Below are 22,380 nucleotides of genomic sequence, written 5' to 3'. Positions count from 1 at the left end.
CTGCTTGAGGTGGTGGGAGAAGGGTTGCAGTTTGTAACAGGTAAAAAGTAAATTAAGCTACCTAATAACTTGGACACCATTTACTCTATATCAGGCAAAAAGTGCCTCCCAACATGAAGTGTCCTACCTGATATGTTGTGGAAAATATAATAAAAGAGCTCAAGAAACTTTCTATCATGATGCAGGATCATCAGCTCTAGAGGATGAGGGCAAGGATCATGTAATGCTAATGGTTTAATGATAATGATTATCACTGGTGCACATAAATTGCTAATGAATCAGGAGGCACACTTGTAAGCTCTCCTAAGCTTTTTAGAAAGTCTTTCATTTCCAAGGTAGCAAATTTGGATGCATGGATTTCTTTCACTGGTCACAGCAGTGTGAAGTTGTCAGAAGAGGTTGTTGCAGGGTTTGGGGTGGCCTGCAGGCAAACTGGTTCAGTGAGAGGCAAGACTCGTGCCACAGTGATTTTCAGAGAGAAAAATGAGAAAAGGAATTCTGCCTTAGAAACCCACACGAGAGAAGTGTGTGATGGGTTTGAGCTAAGGAAGGGAAAGGGAAGGGGAGGTGGCAGCTGTGATGGTGTTCCTGTACTGTGGCAGTGGGAGGCTGTTTGGGCGTTGGGAGTGTTCCAGCTGTGCAGAGCTCGTTGGATTGGATTATTGGCACATTTGTGTGTTTGTCTACATTTCCTCTCACTTATCATAGCAATGGATCTCTTCCCTCAGAGTCCCAGGCTGAGACTGTAGACAGGAAGACAGAATCTATACAGATGTATTTCAGAAAGCAAGAAGATCATGGTTATTTAGGGCATTGCTCAGTGGTTGCAACAGCACTGGGCTTTCTTTAAAGATAGATAGAACTGTATTTTCAATGCAAAGTACAGTTTTGCTGTTTACCTTTTTACTGTATTTTTCACACTAAACCTCTAAAGTGCCCTTCTTATCTATCTTCTGCAAACTATCACAAATAAAGTTGAAGGCTTAATCTACAAATCCCTTTGTCATGTCCTATAGTAAAATATGAGCAGAAAGTAGTTAAAACTATTTATCACAGCATTCTTGGCAAGTCTGGTACTTTTAAAGTTAGATAAATTGGCAACTGCTCCATTTTTTATCTCATAAGACAGAACTAAACCAACATGAAACATTGAGCCTTCTTGCCTTAGAAAGATGCTGGACTTTGCTGGTGTGCTTTTTATTTATTAAACTCAGAAAATGTTAAAGAGAATTTAGGACACTATACTTTTGCTACTATTTAAATTATCTTCTGTGTAGTACTTCTTATAAATTGTAATTTCCCTTTCAAAGTAATATTTTTTTTAATATGCCTGTCAGGAAATTATTAGGTATTCCTGGTCACTTTATCCACTTACAGTGCATGCTAAACAAACTCAATAAGCATTTCATTCTGCATTAATGGGATAATTATTGTATGTGGAATACTGATTTATGATAAAAGCCATTTTTACTGGGATCTGACATTTGTTCAATTCATTACTCATGTAAGATAGCAATTAAGCTTTACAAGGTTATTTTAAATTGATCAGTACGGGATTTTTGTAACAATAGTCTTCATAATACGTCATCTACAACTCTAGTGCTGTGTTAACCAAAACATTAATTTTAACTCATGTGTACATGTTCTGCTGTTAATTGTAGCTACTCATTGTTTACTCTACATTGTAGCACAGGAGGCAGAATATTGTTGGTGTGATGAGAATGGTTTTGAATCTAAATTCTGTTGATACCAGTAGTATGGTGCTTTTGGATCTCTTAATTACATTTAAAAAATTGCATCCCAAAGTTATATAATAGAATAGAAAATGCATCAGAAATTTCATCCCTCTGAACAACTCTGCAGACAAACAGATGCTGCTGGTTTTTCTGAGAGGCATTTTTCACACCTCCAGCTTTCCTCTCTTGTTTCCTTAATCTCCTGTCCTTTCTGGAGAGTCCTTGGGGAGTCACTGTTTCATTCTAATAGATAATGGATGAGGTCCCTGTCCATCCCAAGAAAGGAAAAGCAGCGAGGAGGAAGTTTCAGTGCAAGAACAGGGGTGTGTTGAGAGGCTGCTGCCCCTGCTGGCACTGCCGGGGCCGGGAGAGCTCTCAGCATGCCTGGAGAGGGATATTGAGGGACACGAGGGAGGCAAATGAGCAATTGTGTCTCTCCTGTGAGGCTCCTGAGCTGCCTCCAGGGCTCCTGCCAAGGTTTGCTGTCAGGGAGCCCTTGGAGCATCCCACAGGGAATGGGCAGCTCCAGGCTCCCTGTCCCTGCTGACCCTCTGGAAACTCCTGTTCTTCCAACCAGACCAACAGAGCTGATCCTGAGCAGCATTTTAGCCAATCCTAAAACCATTCCACTGCTGGCTCCTTGCCTGCTTGCTGTTCCTTTGCTTTCATGTACTTAGTAATTGTCGAAATCCCACTACTGCATAGCTGCTTTTGTCCCCTTTCTTTTATTTTTTTTCTTCAAAAAATAAAAGGGAGGTGTAAAAGGAACAGGATGCTGAGATGGGAAGATGCTCCCAAGACTAAAAAGGAGAAAAAGGGAATCTGTCTGCAGGAGGGAATTGAAAGAAAAAAATCTCCAGTCCAGCATTATGTCAAGGCTGTAAATTCAGAAAAGTGGTATTTACAAGCCTTTTAAGTCTGTTTCCTGCAAGATGCCTTCCTTTCACCAAGATAATTGCCCTTTATTAGGCAGGAAAAGTAGAAGCAGGATTTGCAGTATTTGGTTGAGGAACCAAAAATATATTTTTCAGGAAATGCTGCACACAGTATAACCAAATAACCATTTACATGGATGGAAGCTCTTGTATCTAAAGGAAATCACTTTTAATACAGTTTTAAAGCTGTTATTATGACTCATTAACAGCAATAGCATGAGGCTACAATTGATTAAAGGTGGAAAACAATTAGGAAAATATTACCAGGTATTTAAATGTAATTAGTAGGATTTTTAATTCTGTGGGTTTATTTTAACAAAAAAGGTGGGGAGGGGGGTGGTTTCCACTAAATTAGAGGAAGATGCTCAGTCCTAAGTACATCAAGACCAGCAAAGTGTAGCACACTATTGGAAGACCAAATGCTCGTGGGTTTGAGTGCTGAATTTTACTGAATTTCTTACAATATTAAAAGTTATTTGTCTTCTAGAATATCCCAGTATTAAAAAAAAAAAAAAAAAAAAAAAAAAAATCTTTTGTCCAAGTCAGTTTCTAGGAACTTTATATATTAGAAAACTCCATCTTTTCAAGCCCTTGGAAATTGAAAAAAAAATCTTGTCTAGAACTATAATATTTTGCTCTGATTTATATAAAACTTATCCATTCTTTATAACCTTCCAATTAAATAAGAGATACTCACTCATTGTTGCACTGTTCCAAAGAGGGAAAAATTGAAATTATATGGAAAAAGAAGAAAACCTTTTTAAAAGAGAGACTTCTTTCTGCTCTTCGGGTTGACATGTTGGATTTTATATAACAGTCAGTGACTGAAACACCAGTTCAGAAATTAAAACTCCTCTGTAACTTTGAAATGTATCATCAACTTCCCAATCACTCCTGGTTTAATTTTTGTGTGATTCCAGAAAGAAATGAAAAGAAAAAAAATATCCCAAGAAATACCCTGTAATTTTTTTTTCTCTGATGCCAATGGATGACTTAAATCACTTACGCTGATTAAAACCCTCCAACATAATCAGTCTTTTATTTTTTTAACATGTAATGCAGGAAAATTATTTATGTTACTTAGAAGTAGAAAGAGAGAACACTTTGGATACAGCAAGGGGGAACAATCTCAGGCTTTTAGAATTTTGAGTGGACCTGCCCCCTTGAACTTGTGCATCAGATTCTATCTGGGGTTAACTCCAGACTGTGATTTTTCTTTCTGCTTTTCTTCAAATACTTTTATTTTGTCTGAAATCCCTCTTAGTTATCAATATAGAACTTTTTTTCTTATCATTGTTTCTACATGAGAAATATACTCCTCAGAAGTAAAACAAAGTATTTTTAGGGTTTGTGCTGCTTAAGGTTGGAAACAGGTTTCTGCCCTGCACCACAAAAACTAAAAATGTGTTTTATATGTTCAGTACCCTAAATCCATGTGTTCTGAGAGACGTAGATATTCTTAATAGAAAGCTAAAATTAATTATCAGCAGGTTTTATTAACTAAAATAGAATGGAGAAAACAGATTTTTAAAAAACCAAAACATAAATAGGCTTTTGGATTTTTTTGGGGGCTTTTAGATACATTGAATAATTCTAGGCATATAGCATGTTTCAGTGGAATCTGAAGCAGCAATTCTTGCCTTATTTTTTCATATTTTTAGCTTTAAAATTTTAGCTCATATCTGGAAAACTTAGTAAAATATTATATGAGGATGAATTTTTGTAGCTTCAGCATATTTGATTGCATAGGTAATTTTGAAAAAAATATTAAATCTTTAAGCAATTTAAAAAATGAAGCATTAGTTAAAAAAAAATATATTTCTGACTTTCTATTAGGCAATTAATTTATTTTACTAAGCAGAGAGAAATAAAATGCCCCGAAGTATGTCTTTTACAGAGGATTACTCCCACAACGTTACTTAATTTTATCTGTATGTATCCTACTGATATTGCCTGTATTCTTCATTTCTTTATTCCTTTTTGTACATAAAGAATCTTATTAGCACATCAGTAATTTGCAGTCTAAACTCCCTTGAGGGACTGGTTTTCCTACAATTTTTAATGCAGATCTCCCAGGTGTTGCTGTTCAAAGTACAAGGCAAAACCTCAGGTTCGTAGAAGGAATTATTCTGTATCAGCAAGGTGCTCATTCTTTTTATACTGAAAAGTGCAAGGAGTAATGTAATTGAAAAGAAAGTTATTGCAAAAATGGCTTTGTCTCCTAATCCAGTGTTCCAGCTCCGGAAGGGAGAGATTGGATTGGGAAAAGCAAAGTTCAGCTTGCAGCCTGGGCTCTAATGTGTCACAGGACCTGAATGGTTTTACAGATTTGCCTTCTGGAACTTTACCTTCCCATTTTTAGCATGTGTTTACACTGTGTTAGTAAGTTCTTCATCACTCCAGTTACACCAGGGGGGAGCAGTGGGGAGAGCGTCACCTCCAGAGAATCCCTGTTCGCTTCTTCTCCCTCGGGAATTCCAAGTGGAGCTCCCCACTGCTTCCAGCAGAGATGATCCTCGCTGTGCCTGCCCAGGGCTCACTTGCTGTGCTGTGCACCTGTTGGCAGCTCCAGCTGGCACAGAAATGCCCTCAGTGCTCCGTGCTTGGCTCGCTGCTCTCCCTGCCCAGAGAGACATTGCGCAACATTGACACGGCCACTGTCCTGTCTGCCCGAGCTGCCAGGCTCCACAACAATTACAGGCTGCATCCACAGGGCTCAGACAGATGCCTGTCACTTCAGAAGTGTAAGTCCAGGCTTCAGATGTCCAACAGGCAGCTCAGCTGCCACTCAAACTGGCAGCTTCCCCCAGCTGCTTGCGCTTCTGCAGGACTCGTGCTCAGCTCTGCGGAGGGCGTGTGATGGATTTGGGTTATGTAGGAAGTACTGGTGGCAGCTGAGTGAGAATTTGGCATCCACTGGAGCAGGACTCTGAGTGAGGCAGTCATCATTAGCTGACTGTCCTGGTTGGCTGGGTCTCGAATGTGAGTTTGGACTCAAAATGCTCGTTTGATGCCGACCCTGTGAATATTATTATATTATGACCTGGAGCAGTGCCAGTGAGCCAGCCTTGCTCAGAGGGGCTGCAAAGGGTGGCCTGTGGAGTGCAAGGAAAGAGATGCACACTCAGACCCTCTGATGTGGCCCAGGACAGTTTTTGAAACACCAGCTTATTGCAGAGGTGTGGTGTAGGGGCACTGGGATGGGAACAGAAGCAGCAGCATGTTTTCATCTTAATGCCACAAAGGAAAGAGCTGCTTTTCATATCTGCTTTTTGTGTTTTGATTAAAGTTAGGGAAAGATGAAAAATAAAAAAGTTCATTAATCATACATGGCTTTTCACCTCCTTCAACATTTCAGTTCACTTTTTACTGTTCCTCTTTTAGGTTATGATAGACTTGGAATCTTTTAACTTTAACTCAGGGATCTCTTGATCCTGCCTTCCCCTTCATCCTGCCTTGCTAGGGCAAGGGGATGGGAGTGGGTTGAAGGAAGGTTTGGAATTTGGTTTCTGCAGAGTATCGTGGCCAGCCAAGCCTGTCTTTGGGCAGGTGAGGCTGCTGTGTTGCTGCAGACCCAGGCAGCATCACTGCTGGGGCAATTTCTGACTGCACAGTGCCCTTGGTGCTGTGCCTTCACCCTCTGAGACTGAAAACCCAAATCCTGCCCTTCAATGGCTCTGGGTCACCCAATTTTCTTGTGGAGTGATCAGGGGAAAAAGAGGGATCAGTGGTTCAGAAAAAACAGCTTTTCTCAAGGTAATGTAGAAACAAGAAAAGTTCACTTTTAGACTGCAAAGTGTAATATTTTCATCCTCTAGCTTTTCCTTTCATACATCCCTTTGGTGTATTTGTTTCCTACAATGTGGTGTCTGTGTCACAGATATCAAATCTTTGAAAAGGAGTTGAACCTACTAAATGAAAAAATATTCAGAGTTGTAGTGCACTTGTTAATACCGTAGGGTCTGCAGACACGCTTTAATCTTTGTTAAGGTTAATAATTACATTATAATTTTTTGTAACTACATGAGGGTTAATGAAGCAGGAATGTGGTTTATGAAGGAATTCCTTTTACAGAACTGCTTTCAAAAATGTTTCAAGTGGAATAGTGTTCAACTACTTATTTTTCAGTTCAAGAAATCTGTTTCAGTGGGAATTATATTAGATTCAGAGAAAAGTTATTACTCCAATGCAACTAATGTCTTTCATTTTTAAAGTCATAGTTTGAATATATTATCTGTGGGATAACTATACTCTTGGTGGTTTTGCCATACTGATATCACTTACAGCTGACATTTAGTAATAAAAAAGACAATTATTCAAAAAGAAGAGAAAATTCTGGCTGAGACTACTCCTTATAGTTTGCTTCAAATCAAGAAAGTCTAATTTTTATTCAAGATAGTGGTTTTTCCAAAGCAAACTGGCCCTATTTGTCTATTTCTGCTGCTTGTGGTGAACAAAGCACAAGTAGTTTTAAAGCTCCTGCTAAACTAGAAAGGGCACACAGTAATTTCCCTTCACCTCTGGGACTTGAACACAGACATTGTTGTGTGGAATAAATGACTGCCTCCTGCAGAAAGGAGTTTCCAGAGTCCATCTGGTGTACGAAATCACCCTCTGAAGGAGAACAGGGTGGAGATAAAACATGGCAGGTTCCACTCCCTGGCCATTCTTAGCTGCTGCCCACAGAGGTCTGGGAGAGCTGTGATGCTGATTTAAAAGTTTAAAGCAAAACTTCCAGGGGAAGCTGTGGAAGAGCAGCAGGAAGGCTGAGGCTGCTTTCATACAGAGACTTGTGCATGTCAGGAACAGCCTTGCTCGTGCTGTGAAGAATTCAGAACTTGGGTTTGCTGGGGAGGGCAGCCTGGGAGACAGTGGGAAGGGTAAAAGGGGGTGAAATCTAAATTTATTCTGTTGTTTCCAGAAAAGTCTTGTATTTTTCCCTTTGCTCTGGGGGTGGGGAAGGGGGGAATGGAGTGTGCTGCATCTATAAGAACCAACAAATGACACAAATGACAATTTACTCAGGAGCCTCCCTAACCTTGTGCCAGTTGGCAAACAGGGCTGCTATTCAAGCATCAGTCAAGAGATTCTGGGATGAAACTGTTTTGCAAGCACTGCCTCTTCATGAGATTCTAATGACAAGTCTGCAACATCTGGCTGTGGTTTTGGACTCAGAGCTCATACATTTGCATGTCCTGGTCCCTCCAGAAATGATTTCTGTCCTGCAGGGTGAACAATGACCTCTGTATAAACACTACATCCCTGGTTTGTAATAGCTCCTCTTTTGATTGCTTCTTAGCAGCCTAGAACAGATATTTTGAAGTTACTAAGGAGCACATTAATTTTAAGATTTTGCTTGAAATATCTTTATTTAATTGTCCCTGAGTTTGGTTACTTTGTCCTTGTTTTCCAGCTCCTTTGTAAGTTTCTTACTACTTTTTAAGCCAGTGTGTTCCCTCAGAACATGGGATCTTTTCCATGCAATCCTGAGATGCCAAGGGCTCTGCTCTGTAGAGATGAGAATATGGATGTGGGAGTTTGGATCTTGTATACATTGAGCTCCAAACCTGCTGATTCTGATGGAACAGAGATATTTCTGTCAAAAAGGCTCAGAATGTACATTTTTGTGTTCATGTTGAATTAGTAGTAAAACCTGAATATATTTTGGAGGTGTTTTAATTATCTCAGTATCAACACCAAGAGTACTAACTGGAAGATGAGACTAGAAATAATTGTAGTTGTTCAACAGAGAGAAAAAAATAAGCAAATACAGAAATAAAGGCTTCAGACTGTATGTGTAAGAATGGTTCAGCTTGGACTGACTGTTGTGCAGTGCTGGGATTTAATTCATTGTTTGGTTTTTCTTTTGACATTGCACTTCTACCTATTCTGAGTTTGGATCTGAGACAGCCTTTATTGAAACATTTTTGCAGTGATAGAAAATCAGAAACAGATAAAACACAATGTTACAGTAAAGATAATCCCCATCGATGGAAAGAGCATTAATGGACATAGACATTCCTTTAATGACCAAAGTGCTTCCAGTGTCACTGTATGCAATGTCAAATACATTTCTTGTCCAGTGCAGTGTCAACTTTATTGTCAGTGGGCAGTTCCTGAATTCTGTGCTCAGGGTATTTCCCTTCAGAGTCTGGAAGCTGGAGGTGTTCTTGGGAAGTGCAGTGACTGACAGCCTGTGGTGATGGCTCAATGCACCTCCAGCTGCAGCACAAATTGTCACCAGGAGTGGAGTAAGAGATCAAAGGGGACTCACTGAGAGAGGCAACAAAAGCAACAAACTCATCCCCACAATGGGACTTCAGTGCACTAGAAAAAGCTGAGCTTGAGTCACAGTCAAATCAACACGAGTCACTCAAATATCATTTGAGTCACAGTCAAAGCAAAGAATAACTGGAGAAGCAGGAGATGGATTAAACTGTAATTACACAGGGGGAAGGTATTCTGGTAGTAGGACTAGAAGCGACTAATTTTTATTTTTTTTATAAGCAGTCCTAACCTTAGTCTTTGATGACTATACCAAAGTATGGGAGATCCAGAAGAAAAACATTGCATTTAAAAGACACTGCTTGTAATGGCCCATCTTTCATTAGTGGTAACTTGTGAATCACTGTGTGCATCACACCTCATTTACTGTGCCACCTCATTTTCTTTTGTTTATGGTACCACAGACAGATTTTTTCCTTTGAATCTTCTGTAGTTCTTTATTTAAATCTCCAACATTGATGCCATATCATTTTTGGATTTTACTGGAAGTTTTGAATTCTGTAATCTTTAGTAAGTCGAACTTGCAGCTGGTGTGACCCATGATGGATGAGTGGTGTGAGGCTGGGTTTGCACCCCTGGCCCCCCTCCCTGGAGGAGCCCCCACTGCCAGCCCTGGGCAGGGGAATCCTTTGGCATGTGGCTGCCACAGAAGTCATTGGGAAAGGTTTCATTGATTCCAGTGGACTGGGATCAATTACTCTTCAATTAGAAAATGACCTTGATACTTTTTCTCTAATCAGCATTTCCCTGTTACATCAGTGCTGCTTGGCACTGTCCTAGCTCCAGTCTGAGTAATTTTTTTTTTTTTTTTTTTTTTTATAGATCTGTATTACTGCTTTTAGATTGGAGTAAAGTCAATTTAAGTAAATTTCTTCCTTTGCTTTATGCCTGTACCAACACACATCATTTACTTAATGCAATCCATTAGTTTTCTTTCTCTGTTAGCCATTATTTAATTACTTCTAATTTAGAAGCCCTAGATTTCCTTCAATATTTCAGTTTTAGTATAGAACCTATAATATTTTGAATAAAGATATCATATAACATATACACAGACAAATACTCCAGTTGATAATCATATGAAATCTATTTATTAACTTTTTAAAGAAAAACAGAACTACACATTTCCATAAATGCTTTAGATATTCTAGTTAATTGGGATGTGATCTTTCCTAAATGTGCCGGATCACTTCAGTCTGAGTGTCATTCAATGTTGCAAATTTTGTTTTCTGACTTTTAATCATTAGTGGTTATTCCCCTGATGAGCTTATTAGCCTTGAGTACAAATACTTCATCTACCCCAGTGAAGAGCTAAAAGTCTGAGGAACTCCTTAAATATGCATGGATATCTACAGTTCTTTTTTTTTTTTTTTTTTTTTTTTTCATAGGAAATAAAGTGAAGTGACATTGTCATATAACATCATCTTCATTAATTTTACTGTTTTAAGGTTCAAGACTCATTTTGTAGGGATAAGTTATGTCTGTAGTTTGATATAGATAGAAAATACAAGCCTTGTACATACCAGTTATCTGAAAAAAAAAAAAAAAAACCAAACAAAAAACCCTCTGTATTTTATTTGTTTGCTGTGGAGATTTTCTTCAAAATTATATTAATGAGTCAGGCAAGAGACTCCACATTTCTGTACAACCTCCATGCATCTGAATTCTTCAGGCTGTAACATGTACTGCATTTTGTTCAGTGTAGTCCAAGGACACTTTTTCTTACCAATCTGTGATGACACATGCTAATAATGCATAACTGTGTAAAGTATAAAAATGATAAATTAGAACACAAGAGGGTTATTTTGGTGATCATATTTTTCTCTTGAAAATGGAGGTGACTGAAGCTTTGCTAACACTTTTCTGTAGTTTTCATTTTGCTCTCAAATGTTCAGTGTGGGTCTCTTCTGTGTAATCTCTGTGTGAGAATGGTTTAAATCCCTTTAGTGATTCAGACAATCAGACAGGGGATTTTCCTTAACAGGGATGTGAGTTTTGGTTGGTGTTTGTTTGTTTCTGTTTTCATTATCAGGATAAGCATTATTTTCAGGTTTTTATTGTTCCATAACACAGCAGAAAAATCCTTATGACCAATTTGAACCATCCTTCTTTTAATAGAGCATGGGGCAGGGTGTAGGATCTGGGACCAGAGACAAGAAAATAACTGTAGGGATTTTTTGAAAATATTTTAGTGTAATGTCTCATCAATTGCATGAACTGTTTTTTTAACTGTCAATCAATCACTTTTTCTTTAGTTTCCTGAAAATTTCTAGACACTGAAATCTCTAAATGTACTTCAAAGTTTTAGAAACTCTTATTTTCCTTGCTCTTTATTTTACATTGAGGCACCAAGGAGAAATGTGGTTTTCTCCAGTGAAAATGAGAATAGAGGAATATTAGAAACCTGGATTTTAGTATTAAATACGTGTACAGTGTGTGTTTGCAGTGCTTACATATATATGTGCAGTGTTAAAAATATGTTTTATTACCCCCAACCATTTTGTTTGGCCGGTCATAGCTTTAAGTCTCTTTTTTTTTTTTTTTTTTTAACCTACTTAAACTTTCCTCAAATATTTCCAAATACTATGAACCATTTGTAGCTGTCCTAATTCTGGTTCATAAGCAATGCTAAAAATTCCTCCCCCAGTTGACAGCTTTCTTTGCCAGATTACAATATTCCCAGCTGATTAGTTATCTTAACCGCAGGGTATTTTCTGGAAAGTACAATTAGCAGAATTTGTTTCAAGCTCCTACTAACAGTTTGCTGTAGAATGTAATTTATTTCATGTTTTCTGAGCAATGAATGTTATTCATGTATTTTTTGAAAAATCTGCTAAGAGTATATTTTCATCCCTTTCCTTTCTTTCTTCTTCTCCTAATGCCAAGAAATAAAACTTGAAAATATGATTTCATCTGGAACTAAAAACAGCCTTGGCATTTAACTGAGTGGGGTTCTGGATGTGCAGCAGTTGTTATTGTTAAATTCAACTATTTAGGAACATAGCACCATGTGGAGAGGTGGCTGGGAGGAGAAGGGAAGCAGGAGGATTAGGAGCTTTCAGCAGCAGAGATTTCTGAACCTTGGAGCAGGGAGTGCTCTGCTGGGCTGAATTTGAAGAGGTTTCAGCTGAAAGTTGAAGCTGAGGGGAATCAGAAGTGAAGGTCTCATCCTTTGCCAGCACAACCATTTAATTTTCATTCATTAGGGGGTTCCAGCTGTAAATTCTACAGTAGAAAGCTGTTGCTTTGTCCATTTATTTATCAGCACTGGTGGAAAAGGCAGACAGCAATCTTGCATGTAGCTTTGTAAAACTTTACAAAGATAAAATCTTTATACTATATCCTTCACTTGGAGAATGGTACTGAATGTCTGCTGAAATGTGATTAAATCCTTGGGAAAAAAGGGAAAAGTTACTGTAAGGAGCTGTTAAAAAGCTTGAGAAATAATTAGAGGAGCCTGGATGTGTCTGGTTTGTGCTGTGGGCACAAGAGGGTGGTGGAAGGCAGCAGAGCAGATCTGAGAGGAAGAGGGAGGATGGAAGAAGAGAATAATGTTGGTCCCAGATTTCCCACTGTCATGGTCTGGTTGTTCTGCAAAGGTTTTTGGAAGCTGAACAAAAATTGGAAGAAGCAATATCAAAACCTCCCTGTCCCACTGTGCATTAAATACATCCCACATATTTATGAACTGGAGACAGAGAGTACTGTGGTAAAAAATATGGGGATGGGATTTTTGTTGTTCAAAATTAGGAAGTCTTCTGCTGTTTGTACTGAATTGTTCTGATTTCAGCAAACAGTGAGAAGGCTGAAGTGTTACACAGACACTTCAGAAAATGCAATAGGCTTCTCTCTTAGATGCATAGAAAATCTGTGTGCCTTTTAAAAATAATTGTCAGTAAAATTAAAGAATCTGAATCTATGTTTATTGTAAAATTTCTGTTTTACAAATCTCTTCTACCAACTCACTGAATTTAAAGACATTAAATGAGAAGCAGGGCTGGTTGTTTATAAGGCATAGATAGAATTTTCATAGGATAGGGAACTTTCACTAGTGCACATTTGACTATTAACGATAATGTAGCAGTTAGTGGAAGGCAATGCAGCTGTTTATACTCAGGATAATACTTTTTTTTAGTTAAATGGTTATTTTCAAACTGAAATCATAGGTGATTGAATCCTTCTTCTCTGTTTATTTCTTTTCTTGCACATTGTTTTTTTCTAAAAAGAAATAAAGGACTAAAGAGATTTACACTTGCCAGAGTTTAATTTGTATTGACATTTGTATTTTACCTCTGAGGTTTCAGGAAAAAAAAATGGAATTCAATGAGGTCAGACACATACAAATGAGAAGATATTGCTTTGAGTTGCATGAGCACTGAAACACCTAAATCCAACTTAAAAAAAAAAAAAAAAGTGAGCTGGAAACTCAGCCCAGCCTATGAAACATGGACTTTGGGGCAGCAAAACCTGTTTATGTTTTAGTGAGTGTTTTTTGAAATCACAAAGCTTTGATTTGGAGTGGTACCAAATAATTTTAATAATAATCTCATTGACAATGTTTATATTGGAGGAAAACAACTATTGATCTTCCATCTTCTGGATGAAAACTGATCTGATTTGCAATAGTGGTGCTGCAGGTTTTGGTCATCCCACACAATTTAGAGCATCATGTGACCATAGACATTTTATATTAGGAAATAAACTTGGCTTTATGGGTTTATAACTTCTTTGTAGGACTGAAATACTGTATAAGCAACTCATAAGAAAGTATACTTCTGAGTTGTTCTCCTGTTCTACATTTATGTATTTTTAAAGGAGATACATAAAAATCCCAGCATTTCCTACTCTACCAATTTGTGAGGTAACTTCTCAAAAGCTTTTCTTGAGAACTTGCTTCGTGTATCGACTACAGAAATATTTTTTTTTCTTCACAAGTGCTTAATGTAGACTAAAGGAAATAACAGTTGAATTTTCAGTCATAGGGAGAAATTTCAAACTCTGCTTTCAGTTAACTGTAAATTTCCTCCCTGAGTCTTTTATTCCCAAGATTGTGTTTGTACCTAGTGGGATAAATGCTCTGCTATTTGTGTGTTAATACTTATGTGGTACTTGGTGTTAAATCAGAAAGCTTCATCTTACAAATTCTGTCACAGTGGTGCTGCTGATCGTGTAATTACTACAGTTATTTTTGATTAGCCAGCTATCACAGTGATGCTGTGTGGAGCAGGGAAGTCATCCTTACCCAAAGCAGCCTTGGACCTTAGTCAAAGGAGATGTTAAAATCACCCTGTGCATCTTGTCATTGAAATGGATACTCTGAGCATTATCTGCTGACCCTGAAGGCTGAGGGTATGGTAGAATCACCAATAAAAGGCTGCATGTGATGATAGCTCTTGGCTGATGGGGAGTTACCTGACCCTTTCAAGGCAGGCTGCACTGCCTCTGTGCACCAGCCTTATGGAGAATGATGAAAATGGGTGTTTAGTCAGGGAGACTTTTGTGAGACAAAAGGGATGCTTAAAGAGATCCTGTTAAATAACTTGGGTATCTTATAATAGGAAGTAGTTTGAAGCAAACTCTTTACATTTGAGTATTAATGAGCCTAAAAGTAAAATTGACTCTTTTTTTAAATTCTTTTTTTTTTTTTTTTTTTTTTTTTTTTTTTTTATGAGCACCAATACAATCAAGAGCATATCCAAAAGTGCACAGATATGCAGTTTCCTACAGAATTAGGGGAAAAAAACTGAGTGTAAAGCAGCATAATGAGTGAGAATTGGCCCTCTCCCTGCTCTCAAAGATGTTTGACAATAATAAAACGTGGCAATATGACAGATACCTTTTGGGAGCACTTAGAGCTTTAAATGGACTCTCTGTATTACAATACTAAATTGCAGAGTTACTACCATAAAACACACCAAATAGATTTACATTTAAATTGTAAGGGAAGGAGGGAGATAATGTCACAACGAGGCAACAAAAATGGGAAAGCAAATCCCAATAAATGTCAGCTCATTTTTTCACTCTCCAGTTTGTTGGAAAGTTAGGAGCTTTTGAATTTTGAGTAATTTCTTGCCAATAAATAAATCTATAAAATTGTTCCTCTGAAGCTTTTCAGCCTCATGGATAAACCATCTTCAATGAAAGCATGGGTCAGTGTGAGGGACTGGTGCAGATCCAGGTTGATCACTGCAACAACAGGTCCTGTCTCCCAGAGGTCTTCCTTAGTCTTTCCTTCCACTTAATGGTTCAGACTATTTGCTGATTGTAGTTTTTCTATTTTTAAGATTGAAGGTTTTAATTTTTTATTAATATTTTTAGTCCATAGTGGTATGATTTTCCTCTCTTCCTTTATTTGCATTTACTTATTTACTTACTTACTTATTTTCTATCTATGGCCTTCACACAATCTTTGTTGTTTTCTCTCACTTGATTTTATTTCTTCAGATGTTATGATTAATCTAACTGTGGCCTGGCTCCTTGGGACTGCTGGTGCATTAGTGGAAATAACTGTTTTTTGAGAACATGGTGTAGAATGTATCTCTCATTTCCTTTGGTTCATAAAACCACAGTAGATTAACTCAACTAATAGTGATTTTTCTGCAGCCCATCAGTGTGACATGGAATAAATATTCAGAAGTATCAGTGGAGCTTTTTTTTGACAGTTACTCGATATGTTTGACTCAGAAGTGCTTTGTGAGGATGAGTCTTCTCTTGGTTCATAAACAGCTTGGGTATTAGTCAAACTTGTGCAGTTAAATTCTGCTTTAGCATGAAACCATGGCCTTTCTCCACTTGAAAAATAATTTTCCTACTGCCTAAATCTGGAGTTTTGCAAGGCCTGGTTAATTCACTTAGAAATCTTTCTTGCTTGCTTGTGATTTATGAATGGACAGAACTGTGTTTTTACTAGAAGGGCTTTTTCCTTACAAAGAAAACAAACTAGATGTTGAAAGGAGGACTTGCCCATAACAGTATTTTCTGTGACTTGCATAAAATGTATTTGTCTTTATAATGACATTGCTTTTTATAGCTCCTATAACTACAAAAATAATTAAGAACCTTTCTCTGAGCTAAAGAGGGATGTTTCATATTGACTTGAGAGTTAATTTAAATTACAAATGAAATACAGGAGAAGTGCCCTAAAAACTGATGTGTACATTTTCCTAGCGTGGTGAACAGATAGCAATTAGTGATAAGTGATTTGCCTCCAAGTTGCTTTGAATAGCAGATGATGCAGAGCTCAATGCAGAGCAAATAAGCTCAGGCTCACTGGAGAGAAGACAGAAGAGTTAATCTCCCCTCCAGGGCAATGATGTTCCAGGTGATATCCTTACAATGGATTTTGTCACATTTTGTTTTAATGCTCCCAAGCAATGGGTTTTCACCTTTTATTTCCTTAGGATATTCTCTCACAAATGGCCTATTTAGCAAGGTTTAGGCTTCCCTTGTGTCTTGTTTTTGCAGATGAATCAATAGCATCAATTAGGATTGATTGGGAAGGTCAAACTTGGTTTTGCACCAGAAAGATTCCTAACCAGAGGTGGTCATGGCAGGAATGTACACGATTGACTTGTCATCCTGTCCCACTGGAGCATGGATTGTGTTGGGAATATTGTGCTCAGCAGGAACAGGACAGTGATTGCCACCTGTGTGAGGCACTGCTGAGGCCACACCTTGGATGCTGGGATCTGTTTTGGTCCCTCACAATAAGAAAACTTTTGAGGGGCTGGAGAGTGTCCAGGGAAGGGAAAGGAGCTGGAGAAGGGTCTGGAGCACCAGGAGCAGCTGAGGGAGCTGGGGGAGCTCAGCCAGGAGAAAAGGATGCTCAGGGGGAACCATGTCACTCTCAAAAACTCTCTGACAGAAGAGGGCAGCCAGGTAGGGTCTGTCCCTTCTCCTCAGTAACAAGCAATAGGAAAAGAAGAAACAGCCTTAGGTTGTACCAGGGGAGGTTTAGAGCAGAGATTAGTGAACATTTCTTCACTGAGCTGTTTGTCAAGCCCTGGCTCAGCTGCCTGGGGAGGTGGCAGACACTCTGCCCCAGGTGGCACTTGAGGACCTGGTTCAGTGGTGGCCTTGACAGTGCAGGGTTACTGGTTTTACTCAATAATCTTAAGGGTTTTTTTGAACATAAATAATTTAATGAGAATTAAAAATAATTGCTGCACTTGGAGACAGTTAATACACACATTAAACAGAAAATATGTGGAAAAGCCAGAAAATGAGACAGAATTCAGCCCATAGGAATCAGAGACTTGTAAGAAAGTGTCATCTCTTGACAACTGTTTATCATGAAATTAGTACTTTTCTAATTGATAGTTCGGGAACATTGTAGTGAATTGTCAGCTATTTCACTTCCACCATTATGTACAAATTAGTAAAGTTATTTCTGATTGTAGCTGGGTTTTCTATTGTTCTGTCAAATTTGCAGCTCTTAGTGATGACAACTTTGAAATATTTTAGGCATTCATATAGATGCCCAAACATATATTAATGTTATTTACTGGTAAGCCTTTGTGGCAGAGAATTATTTCATATACATCAAGTTTTTCCATTGCTTGGGTTTGAATCTATTTTATCTCATACTCTTCAGCTCTTTCTAATTCTTGATTTTGGTTTTTGTTATCTGGTTTTCTTCCTGAAAATGTTGTAGTGTAATATGACATTGCACCACATAAGTATGTTAGATTTTTTTTTTTTGCATTCTAGTTTGGCATAACTGGGAAGAATAAAACTGCTGTGTGCCTGCATTTCCCAGATGTGTTTACTTTCCTGATGAATATCTTTTCTGGCTGAATTGGAAAATTTCAGGACAGACATCCTGTAGCTGTGCCATAGCCAGTGCTTTGGTTAGACTGGAAAAATCCAGGTCTGCTCTTGAGCCATGGTGGGTCAACAGATCACCTCTTGTGCTCCACAGTAAACCCAAACAAGCAGGAGACACCGATTATGGGATATGCAGGTGTGTGTGCACTTCTGTTTAGGTAATCCAGGATAGAAATATGTGAGTCTTAATAAAAATAAAAAATAGCTGGGGGCCTTAAAGGATGATTTTCTGCCAAGTCTGTCCTCAAAGCAGCTTTTATTCAGCACATGATTTATATGTTTGATTTCTGTGGCGTATTTCCTCCACAGAGAGAAACTGAGGGTGGTGGAGACTCTTGACAAGGCAATTAAAGCTCTGTGGGAAGTGGGGGTGGCTCTGAGGTCCCCTGAAACCTCTGCTGCCTCCCAGGGGGTGAATGCTTCCCCAGGCTCTGCTGGCACAGCACTGGCTCAGCAGGCAGCCCCTGCTTTATTGATCCTCCTGGGATCAATGGGGGAGTGCTGTGCAGAAATTAATGGCCAGGTTTGGTCCTCACACGGAGCAGTGACTGTGAACAAAAGCTTCAGAGAAGTGGAAGCAGAGTGTGGCTTTCTTGCAGAGCACATCCTACTACAGAAGGTCTTACAGCAGGCTGAATTGTCACTTTTGCTGGTGCCAGCTCAGGTGTGAGGCAGCAGGACAGGTTGGAGCAATTAAAAAGCCACTGCACCCCCTCCCAGGCCTTCCCAGGGTGTTTGCTGAATGCCAGGTGCAGCCTGCCTGCTGGAACAGGAACTGCTTGTGTTGATTTTGATGATGTTGGGCTTCATTTCAAAAGCTCGAGAAGTTGTTCTGGTGTGGATGTTGAGTAAAAGGACTTGAGAATTAGAAAAGTAGAATCCATGCAAAACTCCAGGAGTAAAGTGGCAATAAGCAAAATACTGGCACCTGTCCATGTGCTGCAGTCTTATTGGAATAAATGCAAATCATCTTTGGGCTGAAAGTAGCACATGAGAAAGCTTTTAATTTTATTAAAATGAATTACCCATCATTATCTTGTTGTTAATATGTAGAAGTAGACTACTGAAAGACATTGAATAGTCACAGTAATTTACCATTAATCAAGGAAAAAAAGCCTCAAAAGACAGGTTAAAATCACATTACTGAGAAAACAGTTTGCATCTTACATGAGTAATTTCCTGTGTAAAATTCAAAACAGAAATAACAGCAGTGTGTGACTCTATTGACGAGGTTTGTCTGCAGGTGTCTCTTAGAGTAATAAGAGGCCACACAGATACTTCACAGAAAAACATCTTTCTCTATACTTTTAGTGCACAATTTGCTTTTATTTTACATTTCCTTTTTTTCTGTAACTGTGGATTGTCTCATTTTGGTCCATGCTCAGCTCAATGGGAGAGATTTGGTGCCTATCCTCTAAGTGTTGTGTTTGTTGCAGTGTGTTTACACAGGTTGACCCTGGGGTTTGAGCTATAGTTATTACACAGAAGGATGAAAATTTGCAGCAAATAGTGACTTTATTCTAATCAGCACATTTCTGTAAATATTCTTACTTTGTTTATTCTCATTCTTGTGCTTTACTGACAAACAAGACAAAGAACAACCTTAGGAACTACTACAGCTAAAATCACTAGCTTTCTTTGAAAAGGCAAAAAATCAGATTTGCTGGTTTTAAACTTTTCCCAGCATGATGTGAAGATACCTTATCTTCACCTGCCCCTTCCCATCTCTGTTACTGCAAATGATGGTTGATACTCACCATACCAGTGAACCCCTTGGAAGTGACTTAGGGAAAGCAGATGTGCTTCAGGATTGTCATGTGCCAAAACAGGTTTTGAGTCAGGCTGTTAGTGAGAGAGGACTGCAAGTTTAAACCCCATGGTGGTTCTAGCACTGCTGCAAGACTGTGAGTGCCCACTGTGAAGGGAAGGTGTTCCCAGAGCACCCCAGCACTGCAGACTGAACCATTTCCATCATTACAGTGGGAAGGTGCAGGCACCTAAATCATTCTGGTGCTCCTGTAGATGCTGCTGTAGAAGCTGCTGGAACTTCAGGTAGCCCCTTGTCATTTATCTTAAATCTGTGTGTAGTTGTGAAGCTTTGGTCCCTGCATCAAACTGACAAGTGAGAAGAGTTTCTGGGGTCCTGTCTATTTCTATGTGGAGAAGCAAAAGAACAATTAATTTTCTCAGTCAGACAGATTTTGCAGGTAGGATTTGGCTATTGTAGCAAATTTAGTTCGGTGATTTTCCCTTTGCAGTTTTTCATTGTAACATTTGCAAAACAAAAGCAGAAACATGGTTTTGAATCTGATAATGTGGAGAAATGTTTCATGAATTATAAATGAATGTCAGTGATATATGAATGTGCATGCTAAACTGATGGAAGATTTGCAATATACAACATGTTAGCATATAACTTCACTCAGTTTTAAATTTTTAAGTTTTACTTTAGGGAGTCAGAGTAGTGCTTCAAAATAAATTTTAAAATATTGTCATTAAGATACGTTTTTATTCACTATCAGTTTATGGGAGCTGTCATGTACCATATCCTGACATGAGTTTTAAAGTCTGGCCTTCTGCTTTTTCATCTGGAGTTTTTAATACATTTTCTTGTTGAGCTCAGGTTTATAAAAATCCTTAGATTTTTACTGTCTAACTAAAGGCAAACCATTGAAAAATTAACTGATGGCAACTCATTGGAAAGTGTTTTATTTCTATTACATGCCACTGAGTTAGGGAGGGACAAGATACACGAGACACAGGCAAACACAAGGTGACATCCTGAGCATGGTTAACAAAAGTCTGGCAATGCAAATCTTCTTGCCAGCTCAATAACAGGCTCACATTTCTTCCCTCACACAGCTTTGTGTGTTTTCTTTCCTGTCCATCAAAATGAAACATTCTGAAGCTTGAGGATTTTATTAATCAAGTAAGCTCATCCAAATTAGTTTCATTTACTTGAAAGCTCTGTCAAGGCACAGGAATCCATGTGATCTTGCTGTTTTAACCAGGAGCAGAGAATCTAGGCTTAAATAAAATTTGCAACTTCAGATTCTGGCTAATCCTTCTCTTAAAGAGCAGAACAGAACAGAAACCTAAGTTTTTTTCTGAATGGTATGAGGCCAGATAGGTAACATGCTTCACAGTCAAAAGGAACATAAACTTTTTTGGTTACTTATATTTTTCTTTCACCCTTCCAGCTGTATTTTTTTTTTTTTCCTCCAGCTTGACATATTTCAACTTATAAAAATAAACTTAGTTAGAACTTATGGGTTCCTTGTACCACAGCAGGGCCTAGGAGGTCTCAAAGGGATGCAATTAATCCAAATGCTTGGAAACAGCATGCTCCCCAATCACAATAAAATTCAAGATAATCAATTTAATCTAATTTGTTTCAACTCTTTTGAAAGACAAAGTTGATTGTGAGAGCAGCTGGACCTTGAACTTCTGTTCTTTAGACATTTTCAAAGATTTATTGTGGAAAACAAAGGAATGAAAGTATAAAGCTGTTATGCAGTTTATTGTTGGGGAAATATATACATCTAGACTGAATGGATTCATTGCACTTTATATTCAAAATGTTTCATTGGCAGGCATTGACTTGTGTTGCTTCTGCAGTTGACAGAAAGCAAACACATCAAAACAACTCTTAACCACTTTATAATTATTTGAATTTATTGTGCCACATGGATGTTTCATTTAAAATTTATGTTTCAGTTGGGCTTTATACTTGGGTGGAGAAGAATCCACCCTGAAATTCAAAAAAGAGTTCTAGGTCTGCAAATGGATTGGTGTGGTGGTCATCATTTTATTGCTGGCATTAAGTGTTCAGGAGTGTCAGGGCTGTGTATCACTTTGACTGGTTTTGAAGCATTTCCATTTTCACAAATGCAATTAATGTTGAACTACTTACGGCCTTCTGTCGGACTCTGGGCAATATGTTTTTGTGGATTAGTGAATCAGTTCTTCCATTTTTCATACTGTTAGTAGACAATAAAGAACATAAATAGAAATATATTACATGTTTTTAAGAGCAGTCTTCCAAGAAAAAAGTCCAGTCAAATTCTTCATTTTCAAAATATCTGGAATAATTCTTCAAATATCAGCCCAAATGAGGGATCTCAAAGCAGGTGGATTTCTCCTTCCCTTAAATACTGTTTTTGCTCTGTTTTACTGTCCCATCTTTAGTGCCACAATTATTTGATTTAAGATATGGCTCTAGGTGTGTTTTTATTTCTCTTCACCATTCTTTTTGGTTTTGTTCTTTATTGTCAATAAAATGGTATCATTTTGTCCCAGCTGGAAAAGTTCCTCCCTTCAAAGCACTGCACCTGCGGGTTCATTTTATTGAAAGGCATTTTGAGATGTAGACAGTAAAACTTAACAATTCTTTTGATAGAAATTGATGTGGAAAACTGTCACAAAGAAAAGGAAAACAACAACAGAGAGTTAGAAAAGGAGCAGAGGAATAGAGAATTTTTTCATAAACTCTACCCTGTTCTAAAAGACTGACCTGTATTAAAAGTAGAAAGACATTTTGGATCTTGTACTCGGCTTCTCACAACTGTTTTGTTCACAGCATTTGGTAATTGCAACAA

The 22,380-nt window shown here is 38.2% G+C and overlaps 1 protein-coding gene across 1 annotated transcript in view; it reads left to right on the top strand.

The window, feature by feature from the left end:
* The window catches only part of LRP1B (LDL receptor related protein 1B), a 608,586-nt gene that overhangs the window by 179,344 nt on the left and 406,862 nt on the right, over positions 1-22,380 (top strand). The gene's annotated exons all lie outside the window — the stretch shown is intronic.

The sequence above is a fragment of the Erithacus rubecula genome (assembly GCF_903797595.1).
Source record: "Erithacus rubecula genome assembly, chromosome: 8".
NCBI lineage: Eukaryota > Metazoa > Chordata > Aves > Passeriformes > Muscicapidae > Erithacus > Erithacus rubecula.
The sequence above is the reverse complement of the archived record's forward strand: the minus strand, read 5'-3'. Positions and strand labels throughout refer to the sequence as shown.